The 14,004-nt window shown below is 40.6% G+C and overlaps 2 long non-coding RNA genes across 2 annotated transcripts; one reads left to right on the forward strand and one right to left on the reverse strand.

The window, feature by feature from the left end:
• On the reverse strand, positions 1–3,405 carry LOC109954737 (uncharacterized). Its single transcript, XR_002274180.1, has 2 exons — positions 3,079–3,405; positions 1–94 (listed from the first exon to the last, which is right to left on the reverse strand). It is a non-coding gene; the product is annotated as an uncharacterized LOC109954737 (long non-coding RNA).
• A 38-nt stretch (positions 3,406–3,443) lies between these two features.
• Positions 3,444–12,564, forward strand: LOC109954738 (uncharacterized). The gene is made up of 5 exons (XR_002274181.1): positions 3,444–3,581; positions 3,707–3,787; positions 4,495–4,537; positions 9,057–9,332; positions 11,177–12,564. It is a non-coding gene; the product is annotated as an uncharacterized LOC109954738 (long non-coding RNA).
• Positions 12,565–14,004: the final 1,440 nt, after the last annotated feature.

Consider the following 14,004-nt stretch of genomic DNA (forward strand, 5'->3'; position numbering starts at 1 on the left):
GTGCACTGTGCAGCTGATTCTCCAGGGTAACATTTGATGATGCCATGGCTGATTATGTTTGGACACACAGCGCCTTTGCAACCTAGTGACAGTGCTGACAGAAAAGGAAGAGACACAGAGAAAGGAAGGAAAGACAGAGCTGACAAAAAGCAAAAATCAACCGGTCTGACAAACAGGCCGCTAACTCTCACCCTCTCCTCCATAAACATCTGGGTTTTGGGATGTGCTCCAACTTTGTACTGTCTGCAAACCAGATGTGGTAGATAAAACTAATCACTATTGAATAATAACATCAAATTCATCCACAATGAAAGCCAGCTGGCACTAACCAAGTGTAAAAACTCTAATCCTGTTTGTTCATAAAAAAAGCAAAGAAAAAGTGAGCTGGCACAGTTGTTAATATGCAGAGTAGCTGTGTAGGCCATCATTATTAACCAAGCTGGGTCAATGCGAGAGTGAGACAATAGCAGAGAAAGGCTAAGTAACCCTAAACAGACAAAGTGTTGTAATTAGCAGGCAAACACTGACATGAAGCTATTGATTTAGAACATGAGAGTGAGCAGTGTGGGCCTTCAAGACCAGTCATCTGAAAGGGAACACTAATCCAGTGCACACTAATCTGATCTGCACTGTATATTGTAATTTTATTAGGATATCCAATGGAAATACTCATCCTCAGCACAGAAGATAAGTAATATAATCAAGATGAACTCTTACACTGGATTAAAGTGGCAAATCTCAAAGTGCTGAAACAATAGGGTCATGTATCATTTGTGTATTCTGTAGTGCAGCTTCTCTTCACAAGTCACATAAATAAATGCAACAGGAATTACACCTCTTTCTGCTACAGAATATTGTCTTTCAATGTCCATACCATGGCCAATAAAAACAAAAACAAACAAACAAAGAAACAAAAAAATCAAAGCTGAACACAATGATAGACATCACAATGACACCGGGTGTGGCTCCCAGTCTTGAGCGAGTAGACCTCTCTCTTTCCTTCCTTGCCCCACCTTCCTCTTCCCTCCCGTCACTGTACATCCTTGTATTCAGAGTCAAGACAGAGACAGAGAAACAATCACTCAGCCCCAACATGTCCACCCTCCAACAGACAACTGTACTGGGCTGACAGTTGAGAATATATGGATCCCTTCTAAAGACCCCTCCTATGTGCAGAGAAAGCCTCTCTCCCTGCATGCATACATGTGATTCAATAAAACATCCCAGAGCGTCTCACTCTTACATCATCAGCCCACTGCCATAAATAATATATGCATCTCAGTGCACACACACCCCAGTTTGAAAAGTTGTCTGTGTGATTTTTTTTTTTTTTTCATTGCTTGCATAAGAAAAGCAAAGTGTGTGATAACTACAACACAGACTGGTAATCACAAATAGAGCCAGTGGTGTGTCATAAAGATGAAGATAATCTATTATTGATGAGTAATGTGGAATCCTTCCGGTAAACCCTGCACTGCAAGCATATCTCTCATCCCTTCCCCTTCCTAGAATAGCTTAGATAGCGTGCCATTTGCAAAGACATGACCTCAGCCAAAGAAAAGACAACCCATCCCATAGCATGAAGGTGTCTGTGGTACAAAGAAGTATGTATAAAACTTCAGTGAACTAATGAGCGTAAAGTTGACTGCCCTTTGTTCAGAGGCAATGTAGGAGTTAAATACAAATCTATCAGCAACTACATCAAACTGAAACAGATTAATGTTCAATCAGTGTGCTGTGTCCTTTGACTTCCTATGTCCTTCCTTTCCTAACACACAAACTAGCATTTCCCCATACAGAGAACATAAATAATCAATTAACTGCAGCAGCATGAAACATTAGCTAGTATCTACCATCCTGAGCCACAACAACAGCTTACAAGTCACTGGTCTTCCTGTAATGAAGCTGTTTGGTCTCTATACTTCCAAGTATTTTAGGGGAAATTCGTACTGCAATAATCAACCTACTCCTCACACATGATTGTTTTAGAAAATGTGAGAACAACTATGATAAATATTATTAGCAAATAGATAAACAGCTAAAGGTTAAAGGGTGTAGTCCTTACAAACGCTGCCTACAGCTATAACGGGATATAAACTACGCGTTGTCCATTAGAGACGCTTGAGTCTTTCCACAGTAAATTTCAGCACCTGCATTGCGGACAGCACCCCAAACCCACGTCTCAAATTAAACTGCTGCTGGTCCCTGGCAGCAGCTGCCAGACACTCACTTACTTCACACACTGTGCCTCACCCAGCGAAATCATTCAGGACATGGTGACCTTCTTTATCAAACAAAACGTAAACGGCAGCAAACATGTTCATGGCGAGCGGGGCCTGTGGGCGACTTCAAAACATTTCACGTTATGTTGTTTTATGACCTGACGTAATGTGGATGCCATCGCTGCATTTCGGTCAACACAAAGGCTGTCCTTGCAGATAATGTTATGTCCAGGGAGGAGCTGTCCAGTTTCAGGAACCGCAAACAAGCTAGCCCCCGTGCTATTCTCTGTTGAACGGGGAAAACGTCACGCCAAACTCCCATCACCATTTTACACCCACGAAATAGAATGCAACACGTAAAAAGAAATGTGCTAAACGTAGAACGTGAACGATTTTTTTTTTTTGATATGGTGGAAGCTATCTGATAAATTCGGCATTCGCTTAATTCACCAACCAGTGAGTTTAACAATGAAAACCTAGGGTTAATCAACATCAATCAGCGTGTGTTAGTAGCTGGCACCTCATCTTTTCCTTCCCCACCATTCAACGATTTAACTGAACGCTAAGCTTTTTCTGACCAAGAAACAATGGAAATAGTTAACACGCAAACCTGCTGTAAGAGTTAAAATGTCAGTGAAGCGACTCTGCTAGGATGAATACCGAAATAAAATATGCAAGTAAAAAAAAAGCTGCATTGCGTTTGCAGCAACAAGCAAAGTGTCATCAAAATACCACAATTCTATAGTATCTTTAAATGAAACACTCTCCATACACGGAAAGTACGCATTAAGCCTTAATTATGCTAGCCTAGCTGACCAGCTAACGAGGCTATTATACACACTTAGCGGGGACTTACCTTATGGTTTAAAATAACCGACTATCGAAAATCTTATAAAAGGCTGTAGCTAAATTGTTGGACAGATTAGCCACATCGGCTAAGTGCGTTCCGCCTTGCAGGGCATGTCAGAGATGCTGTCAGGGGGTCGCTTGGTACGGGTGAGAGCAAAGGGTGGCTCTATCCGTTCCCTATCATCTCCCTGAGCTACTAGACAAAATAAAGCGATGCATTGTGGGAAAACATGGGAAATCCTATCTAGTCTAAAAACATCAGATTTTTTTTCTAGTTAATCATTCAAGTTCAGTATTAGCAGTTAGAATTACAACTCGAATTTTAAAAAGCACAACAAAAGGCGCAAAACAGCTTCAACTAACCTGACGTAAGGTGTTGTAGGAGATGCCAGGGTTGTGTTACGGTTTTCAGTGTCAAGCGTCATCACCATAGCAACAGAATATATCACCTGTTCAGTAGTGATGCATTCACGCCGTCTAGTACCCCGGAATATTGCGCTACTGCAATGAGTAAGATATCTGAGTTTCTTGACGTTTACTACAGTGCACATACAGGTGTCAGGTTTAATGTCCACTATGTGCCAAAATGACGAGGCAAAGTAAACTCAAATAAATAATCAAATGTTGTTGGGTAGAATACAGCTGGTGGACAGCAGAGGGGAGTGTTGTCCTTCACTGGAAGTTAGGGATACTCCTCCAGCACAAGATACAGTACGGTATGTACTAGTATTACTCCTTCACATGCTATGTTCACATTCAACAATTTTCTCTCTCTCTCTCTTTCTCTCTCTCTCTCTCTCTCTCTCTCTGTGTGTGTGTGTGTGAGATCACAACCCATTTGTTTTTATATTACATAGGTTGGATGCTGAGTGACATGGCAATAAAACCTATTCTGTTCCAATCTAAACTTTAATAGATTTTCTATACTCTTATTATTGTAGGTAGTATTGAAATGGTCTTTCATGTTTTTTTTAAATGAATTCATTTTATTGTTAATATTTAGTTATTATTTAGTTATAATAAACTGTACTATTTACTGCTTCCAGTGCAGTTTTCCAAGGGAACACTTACACTTGAAAATCACAAGTGATAGCACTCTTGACTCTTGCCCGGGGTATAAAAACATATGAAACAGTAGCCTTTTCATATTGACCAAAAATACCAACTTCAATTATTTTTGGCAAGAGATAATCCTCGGTGATATATAGTATCTACTATGTATACAATGTTAACCAAAAACAAGAGCATTTATTTAAATTCCCAACCTAAGAAAAAGGCTCAAATATAAAAAGAAAATATCTTGTGGAATATATGGAATTATTGTCACCATCCAGAAATGTTTTTCAGAAGCAGTTTTTAATCTCTTCCTGGCTTTGGTATGTTTGTGATAGGGATTAAATTCTTCTTGTTGCTTTATTTTTAGTGTTTCTGGCACACTTCCCAGCTGCCTGCAGGAAGAGGAGAAGGTAAGTTATCCTCACCTCAGCATAGGAGAGGTAGGAGAGGTGCAAAATAATTCCTCAGGCTTCCTACTTTGTGGTTAGTTTTACTTACATGCTGCTAGAGATGTCCATATATCATAACAGGTTGTGGCCAACCAAATAAAACAAGCAAGAATGACTCTGGACTCCTCCTGTGACTCTAACCAGCTTACAGCTATAGGTTCTTTTCTTTTCTTTTTGGCCTTTGCTATGGGGGATTTGGTGCAATAGGCAGAATCCAGCTGAGAAATGTCTTGTGCACAAACTGACCAAAGCCATATTTGCCATCATTATCCTGATATACAAACACAAGGGTACAGCTTTACTTTCTCACAGGTCTTCTCATCATGTTTTAGCCTGATGTTGAATCTATAACATACATTTGAATATTCTCCATGTCACATGGTAAATGAACCCAGAGGTCTTTCTGTTTTGATTTGCTTAGTACTTGTGTGGTATGGAAAGTATTCATCCTTTCAGATTCTTACACAGAATCTACAGTATGAATGCCTGTAGCATCTGGACTTTATTTGAGGCCATTCATAAACAAAGAGGCCAGAATATTTGAAAATAGCACTTAAAGCAAAGGTTATTTCAACAGCAATCAGTTTCTTTGACACTGTTTTGTACCTTCCAATAAATTCTTGAGAAATTTACTAGCTGACAAAACATAGGTGAACACAGAGAGGAAATTATAGCCAGCATGTTACATAGGCCCACATGGAAAGCCACTGCCAAAATGTCTTAGCCTTCATTCTAGTAATGAGTGTAGACTGCAAGAGGCCATACTTTTTCATGCAAGGTTTTTTTTTTTGTCTTTTACTTTTTTTTTACAACCCAGGGAGAGGAGTGCACTGGATGTCATTTAAAGTGACATTTTAATTACTAGTGGTTAATAGACCTCTAAAACCAGGCTCTGAAGTGGCTGTAACTCAAGGTGCCTCAGCCATAGTAGGGAAAATGTGTGCCATGCTATAATCCTTCAACACGTGCTGGTATAAGACACATGTGATAAGACACATAACTCAGCTGAAATGAGCTTAACAAACAGAAAACATGAGCTCACTGAAAATATCAAAGGAAATCAAACATAGAAATACGCTCTGAGCATCAAAAAGTCCTGTAAGAGTTTAGAGAATGAAAAGACTACTGGGGTACATTTCAAGTGTATATGTCAGGTTCATTTCCAAACCAAATACAGGTGGTGTTCATGAAGACACCATTTAATGTTACTCTATGTGTACCATGTATAATGAAAAGGATCAAGAAATGGTATATGCTTTATATCATTCATTTATTTGTAAGGGACCGTGTAAAATGTTAAATGTTTCATTGTATTAAAGTTACTTTTCATCTACAGTCACGTGGAAGGTCACAATTATACAGAGATGTACAGTAAAGGAAGAGCAGTAAATAAACAGCATCATACACGAAAGAGTTGCTTTCAACTGTTTCAAGATAACTGTAAGATAATCAAACAAAGGCCTGATTAATCAAGCCACAGTGTAATCCTTTTACAGCTGCTGCATCAGCTGTTTTTTGTGTGCGTTTACAACAGTGTCATCTGCATACATTTGCACCTGTGAAGCTGTTACTATACAGACTAAATAATAGAGGGCCTAACACCAGCCTTTGAAGTATACTTGTTGTGTATTATTACCGGAAAGTGCATAATTAATTTTATTACATTGCACCCAGTTGGAAAAGTATAAAGACATCTATGTTAGTGCTTTACATGAAAAATGGCATTTACGGAGTTTAGGAGTGAGAACACCGTGACTGGCTGTATCAAACTCTTTATGCAAATCTAAAAATACAGCACCAACTTCTCAGTTATGAAGCCTAGATTTTCTTTTGTCAGTTAGGATTATGGTAGCTGTTTTGGTGTTTGTTCATGTGCATATATACGTGGAAGTATACTGTAACCTAAAGTACAGGCTCCAAAGATCAATGTTCCAGGCGTGATGTGTGGCATGATCATATGCAAACCCTTTTGTTTTTGGTGGACTCACTACTCTGTGATTATCACAGTTTGGTCGACTACCAGGAGAGAAGCAGACATGACGTTTCTGGGTTCAGAACAGTCATAAATCCTTCATGCTCCTGTTTCAACCATCGACTGTGTACCACCATAATCTCTTCTCTGAGATATAGCTCAAAGATTCTCTGTTTTTCCACACACATAAAAGAGTGGTTATAGGTTTTCCCTGTTTTCAATTGAAATATTTCATCTGGGTGTCTAGTCACAATAACTATGAGAATTCTGCTGACTTCCTCATTTCATGTGCCCATGTTTATCCATCCTCAACCCACTGGTGGAGTATGCAAAGCAGGAATCTCTAAACACTAGATACTGAATAGCAGAGCACGTGTAGACTACCTAATCTTTATGTTAATGTACTTCATGAAAAGGTTACAGAGGCTCTTTGGTACTTGCTAGTGCTTAAAATGTCCTTGTGGATGTTTGCATCCTTGAAGAGATACATAAGATTTGTGTGATATGGATATCTGTAACCTCTGTGAGGCACAGGATGTCTTGCTGTCCTGCTGTGAGTGTGCTGCAAATCCTCACTGGGACCCAGCTGTGTTGGAAACCTGGCTCTGTCCAAAGATAATAAAATGTGCCTACAAGTATTTCTAAAGGTCACAAATTAACATGTTAAAAATTAAAAGTAAAAATGAGAAATTGTCTTCTATGTGTCAGGCAACCAGCAGCGACTGGTCCCAGCCAGAAAAAAAAAACATAATCTGGCACATGTATGCTTCCCTGAAGTCACTTTTAAATTTGCCTAGTTTATGTAAGGCTACAACTAGCACTGGGTTAGCTTAAATTGTGGAAATGGAGAGAAATAGTTAGTCTGCCTCTCTCCAAGGCAATAAAGCCCACATACTAGCACCTCTAAAGTTCAGGAACTAACATGTCTCATTTGTTTAATAACATTTTATCAGTGTTTATGCCAGTGTTTGTCAGGTCCGCTCGGCGCGACCTGCCTCTCTTTCTTTTTCCCTCTCCTGTTCTCCCTTTTTGCGGGATCAACGCCTCAGCTGTGTCGCATCGGGTAATTAGTGACTCGTGGGTCGGTTCGCACACCTGAGGCGTATTCCGGTGATTTGTTGGCTTCCTTATTTATACCTCTGGCAGACGCCCCGTCGTGGCCAGAGCATTGCGACATGTAATGGATAATACTTACCCTATGTAAGTTATGTTTGTTGTGTTAGACCCGCATATTTTTAGACATGTGTAAGATGCTACGCTGACAGTCCTAGTTCCTGTCGTTAGTTTGTGTGTTTACCGTCCTGGTCTCCTTAGTCATCACTGCCCTTCCCTTATTGTATGTATTATGGACCCTGTTATGTTGTTTTTATTCCATTAAACCCCCTTTTTTTGTACTAGCACCTGGGTCAGCCATCTTGAGTCCAACCCCAGTTCTCCCTCACCCTTTTGGTGAGGGGGACTAAACCTTAACAGTGTTGTTACTTTTGGACTGAGCCAGTCTTGCTGTTTCCCTGTTTTCCCAGTCTTAATGCTAAACTGAGCTAACCTGCTACTGGTGGTGGTTTCATATTAAATAGACAGATATGAGAGACTTATTAATTTTCTGATCTATCTCTCAGCAAAAGCATATTTCCCAAAGTGAACGCAATGGGCCTCCTTGAAGTACTTAGTTGCCACAATTTCCAAGTCTGTAGCAAAATAAGAAGGTATCGTTCAATTATTATTTTTGTCTAGGATAAATTATTAAAGTGACACGGAGCTTACTTCAGTTTGTGGGTTGCTGTATGTGCTTCTTACCCTTACCCAGACTTCAGCTCCTCTTTTCAGAGCGTAGCGGTATAAAGCATGGGGTACATGCTGAAGGGTCGAATGCTGTAAATAAACACCGGCTGCTGTTTATACATCTCACATATGGATTTTTAGTGCCTGAGTGATCTCCAAAGGCCTTGGGCCTGCTCCAGTCAAGCTGGGCTACTCATCCTTTAGCACAGGACTCCAAATAAAACAGAGCTGCCTAGCCAAGCAAAACCCACTACAGAGCTATTTTCCACCATCTGTGTGGCCAGGCAAAATACTAGGAAACCATTTCAACCCTGAGGCCTTCCCACAGTGAGAAACACTAGATCAGTCAGATTGACGAAAAGACCCAATCAACACATTGTCAAGGCCCTTCCTAAAGTTGTCCACTTCCTCTGTGGGGTAAGTGAACAGCTTCACCTACCCTTGCGCCTCTCCCAGCAGGAGAGCTGCCTCACAAGCTCTGTACACTCCACCCTGTCTGAGCCACCTTCCTGAAATGAAAACATTTGTGTCTTTTATTTCTTCACAAGCTTTGAGTCAGACACATTTCACCCATGACAAAGCCTAGGTTTCCCACACTGGTTCAAGACCTTTCAAGTCACTTGCCAGATATTCTTCTTCACACTGGTGTTGTGTTTACCTGTTGCCAAATCTCTGTCTTCCAGCTGCTCTCTCTAATCCTGTTGTCTTTTTATATGTTTGCAACAGGGATGCTTCTCATCAGCATGACTGCAGTGGCAGGGTCCTCGGGGCCTCATGGAAGGACTCAACTTGACTATCTTCTTTCAAAGAAGACCAAAAAACATCCTAGCCCACCTGCTTGAATGGAAACCCAACACCAGCTGGCCTCTGGGAGACCAATCAGTACAGGAAAGCCATGGATTACAGCCTCCACTGCCACACCATCTTCAGTAATGCTGCTGTCGCCCTGGGCTGCCAGCTCTCCATGTCTACTGTGAGGAAAAAGGCTCCCCTGCAACAAAAGTAAGAACATTTCAATGTGTCAAGTTTGCAGCACGGTGGCGCAGTGGTTAGCGCCGTTGCCTCACAGCGAGAAGGTTCTGGGTTCGGGCCCCACCTGGGACCTTTCTGTGTGGAATTTGCATGTTCTCCCCGTGCTTGCGTGGGCTCTCTCCGGGTACTCCGGCTTCCTCCCACAGTCCAAAGACATGCAGCTTAGGTTGATTGGTGTCTCTAAATTGCCCATAGGAGTGCGTGTGTGTGGTTGTTCGTCTATGTGTTAGTCCTGCGATGGATTGACGACCTGTCCAGGGTGTACCCGCCTTCGCCCGTCAGTTTCTCTGGCAGATCAGGAAACAGCTTGTTGGTACACTGCTACCTATTGGGGCGGCTGTGGTTCATGGGGGTGGCTGTGGCTCAGGAGGTAGAGCGGGTAGTTTCCTAACCGGAGGATTAGCAGTTCGACTCCCAGTCAACATGTCGAGGTGTCCTTGAGCAAGACACTGAACCCCCAGTTGCTCCCGGTGATGTCACCGGTGTGTGAATGCGTGAGTGCTTGGGAGTGTGAATGGCCGAATAATGTGAAAGCGCTTTGAGTGTGCTGTAAAAAAAAAAAAAAAAAAGCATAGAAAGGCGCTATACAAGTATAAGACCATTTACCATTCAAGTGGAAATTCAAAATTGTGAAGAGGAAAACCAATATTCAGTGAATTTTGATTTCCATACTGTATAATGTTATTGTTCCACCCATAGAAATTTCCCTTTCAATGAGCTCCAGAATTTGTTCTTGTCTAACTTTGATTGTTGGGCTTCTATTGTATAATTTTCAACAAGTGCTTTAGCGAGCCACTCAGACTTTGATGAGTCCTCTGGTGTATATTCTGCTATTTAGTGGGAAATATGATTACATTTCATTTCAGGAAATTCTTTGCATGCTGTACTTTCTTTCAGGTGGCAGCACTACTCTGAGCTGAAACTTTATAACCGGCTTAGTCCAATAGCCCCAGAGTGTGCAATGAATAGTCTATATCTGCCACTCTGACACAAACTTATTACCATGAATGATACCATGACAGAAAATAAAACAATAATATCACCAAAATATTTTTCTTTGTATAATACATAACTTTTTTATTCACATTGTTTTGTGAATTTTCAATAATTTTAAATTCATTGACATATGCAGTAGTTCCACATATAGACTGTAATTTCACAATAACATTTTCTTCTCCTGGACAAATGTCACTTATAAACACACCTTGACATAAATCACTGCTCTGACTGTTTTGTGTTGAATCATGTGCTTGGCAGCACCCACAGCCTCCTGGCTTTGATAACATCAGCTGACAGTGTTCTGACTTGCATCTTTACTGTAAATACCCTGCAGAGAGGTAATAAATGGACCACAGGAGTCTACATGGGTGACTCTGGCACAGTGTCATATTGATAAGAATGAGGTCAAAAAGGTCGGGCTGAGGCACAAGGACAGCAAGACGTACCATATGGCGTGAAGCAGCAGCATGTGACAAACTGTGCACTATCACTTCACAAAGATCTGAAAGTCATCTCTGCCTTTTGAGTTTACATTTGTGGCATGTGATGTAGGAAATGATACTGATGAGGGTGACAATGAAATAAATTACACTAGCTTGATGGAGAGAAAAACTGAAACTGGAGGTTGTATAAACTAAGTTGCTGTCTATGCTGTCAACTCACTGCTGAGAAAGCAGCTGAGGAGCTGTCATGGTGAAGTGAATTGGACAGAAGAAACCACATGGTACCATCACAGCTTCTGCCCCTGAAATAGTTATTGCTTAGTAAAAAGACAAGCTAATAGTTAATTGAAAACTAACTTTCTTCTGTTATAGACTGGCAACCTGTACCCCACCTCTCACCCAATGTCAGCTGGGATTGGCTCTAGTCCTCTGTGACCCTATAGATGGATGGACTTCCTGGAGCCTCTGCTGGTTGCCTGACATATAGATGTAACCCTCCATAAAATGATGAGCTGTCATCTTTACTCTTAAACGCAGTATACTGTGTTATTATATAAGCTTTTGAAGTGCTAGTACAGTTGGTGCATTTTGTTATGAAGCCAGGTTAGCCACTGTTTTCAGGTTTTATGCTAAGCTAAGTGACTGCTGGCTGTAGCTTGACATTTAGCATGAGAGTGGCATCAGTTTCTCAATGAAGAAAGCACATAATATTTCTCAAAATGTCAAATTATTCCTTCAAGGGTTTTTGCCAAATTTCTTTTAAAGTAAATGTAGCAAATACTGGCACAGAATAATGGCATTCAGCAGTTTTCTTCTCCAAAATATAATTTTCAGCCTTCAAACATCTGCAAGTTGCAGGTGAGACAGACTGAGATGATTCTCAGCATTGAGGGCAAACGACAGGCATGTTTGTGCACATTCCCGAAAGCCACAGCTCCTGTTGGCAGGTTGCTGTGCCTATTATTGCTCACCCAGGTCCATGTGTTTATGTCTTGGGTTTCTCTCTTTCTTCCCCCCCTCCCTCCATCCTATATATCCTAATGCCACTGAAGAATGATCTTATGTTATAAAAGTACTGGAGCAGTTATATCCAGTGAGCAGGACCATTGTTTTCTCATTCAGCTGGTACTTTATGTTGAGGATCTATTCAGCTATGAGGATTCACTAGCTTTGTCTTGCTGTAACACACACATTTCACAGAATGAATGTAAGACTGTAGAGTAACATGAATGTAAAACAGTGACATGGTTTATTTCTATAGCTCACTGAGATTTTTTTTTCTGGATGAACTTGAATGCCTCCTTTGTTGAGCTGAAGAATGGTGGCTAAAAGTGAAGCTGTGGTGTAATGGAGGGTTTCTGTGGCCTTGTTAGTTCTTGTGGTGGTGGGCTCAGAGTGGGTCTGCAGCCCACAGAATTCAGCCCACATATATTCCAGAATCTTTCATACAGAAACCACATAGTTTGGACACAATGTGACAACAAAGGGGGTAAACTATACAACATAGGAACAAAGCCACACAGAGCTCTGGTTTGCCACTCAAGTTACAGTAATTAAATTCAATTCGATTCAGTTTTATTTAGCGCCAATTCACAAGAAAAAAAAAATCATCTCAAGGCACTTTACATAGAAATGTAGATGAAGACTTACTGTAGCTCTGCAGCTACAACCAATAGTGTGAAATCACCATTAAAAGAATAGTTTGACGTTTAGAAATACATTAGTTTAATTTCTTTCTGAGAGTTAGATGAGAACATTAATACCACATGTCTGTGCATTAAGTAGTGCTAGGAGGTGATTTTTTTTTTTTTTAGCACAAAAACTACTGCTGTTCTTCAAGAACTAGCTACAACATGTAACTGTTTATACTTGTGGCTGAAAAAGAGATGGTACCTTGTGAATTAGTTAGCTTTAGAGTTGTTGTATGTGCATTACTCCAGGAGAGCCAGCTGTCAGACTGTTTCCTCCTGTTTCCAGTCTTTGGGCTAAGCTAATTTCTACTGTCTGTAGCTTCATACTTAATGAACAGAGGTACAAGTAGCATCAGTCTTCTCTTCTAATTCTAAAAAATCAAGTGAATAAGTATAATTTACAAAATGCAAAACTTTTCCTGAAGTGTATTCACCAGTTATGATCGTTATTTTAACTGATCTAAAAATGCAGGCTACCAAAATCTAGCTGTGCACACTAAACTCAATGACTTTTGGCCAGTTGTCCTCCACATAAAGCTGCCACACCAGATTTCTTCTCTTCAGACAAGTTTCTCTCTTTCCCACCATAAGTCTGTCTCCTCTGAACTAGCAGGGGCAGAGAGGACACATCTGCTGCAGCCGTGCTGATGATTACTGGAGATAAACTCACGTACTGTTGCACTAAAATTGAAGGGCTGTGGCAGCCAACAGGAGATGTACAGGCCTATGTGTGTACATGCAACACACTTATTTAAACATATTTGATAAACAAGGCGTAAATATTTTAAGAGGACATCATATTGAATCTGTGGAAGTATATAAACTGTGAATTTGAGGGTGATGTGATTTGTGGGCACAGCTGGCGCTCTCAGTATATTTAGATCTATTTATTTGGTGATGTTGTCATTCCATTAAACAGCTCTGCATTTGAAGGGTGCCAGCTCTGGACTGTTTCAGGTATAGCCAAAATCCTGGAGTGGGATATTTACTTTTCACTCTAAAACTGGGGGAAGGGGGAAACAAAATCCAACACCAACCTGGGTTTTCAGCAGATGTTTAGTCGAGTGAACAAGACCCAGTTGAGGGTTTTTCTACTTATTTGGAGGATTAAAGGTAACATTATAGAACTATCCTTTAAAAGCTGTGATTCAGAATTAACAAGTGACACAAAATAGACTTTGTAAATAAAGTCACGCTCACCATGTGCTGTAGTTGAGGGAAATATTGAAATGCTCTGACTTTCATTTTCCATTTGACTCCTAATTAGCTTGCAAAGTAGGTTGGTGATGTTGCATTAATTGGGGGGACTCTGTCTATCATGGCCATGGCTATGTTGATGCAACATAATGATCTGCATTTTTCAAATAACAGTTCATTAATCAACCATGTTTAAACTCTTAACTTTACAAGTTTCCCTCAGTGAGAGGAGACTTTCCCATACACCCAAGTAAGGGAAAAGAAATCCAGCAGAAATAAAGAAATGTTTTATGGGAACAAGCAGGTCCATAA

This window comes from Monopterus albus, unplaced genomic scaffold, assembly GCF_001952655.1.
Source record: "Monopterus albus unplaced genomic scaffold, M_albus_1.0 scaffold12.1, whole genome shotgun sequence".
NCBI classification, from domain to species: Eukaryota; Metazoa; Chordata; class Actinopteri; order Synbranchiformes; family Synbranchidae; genus Monopterus; species Monopterus albus.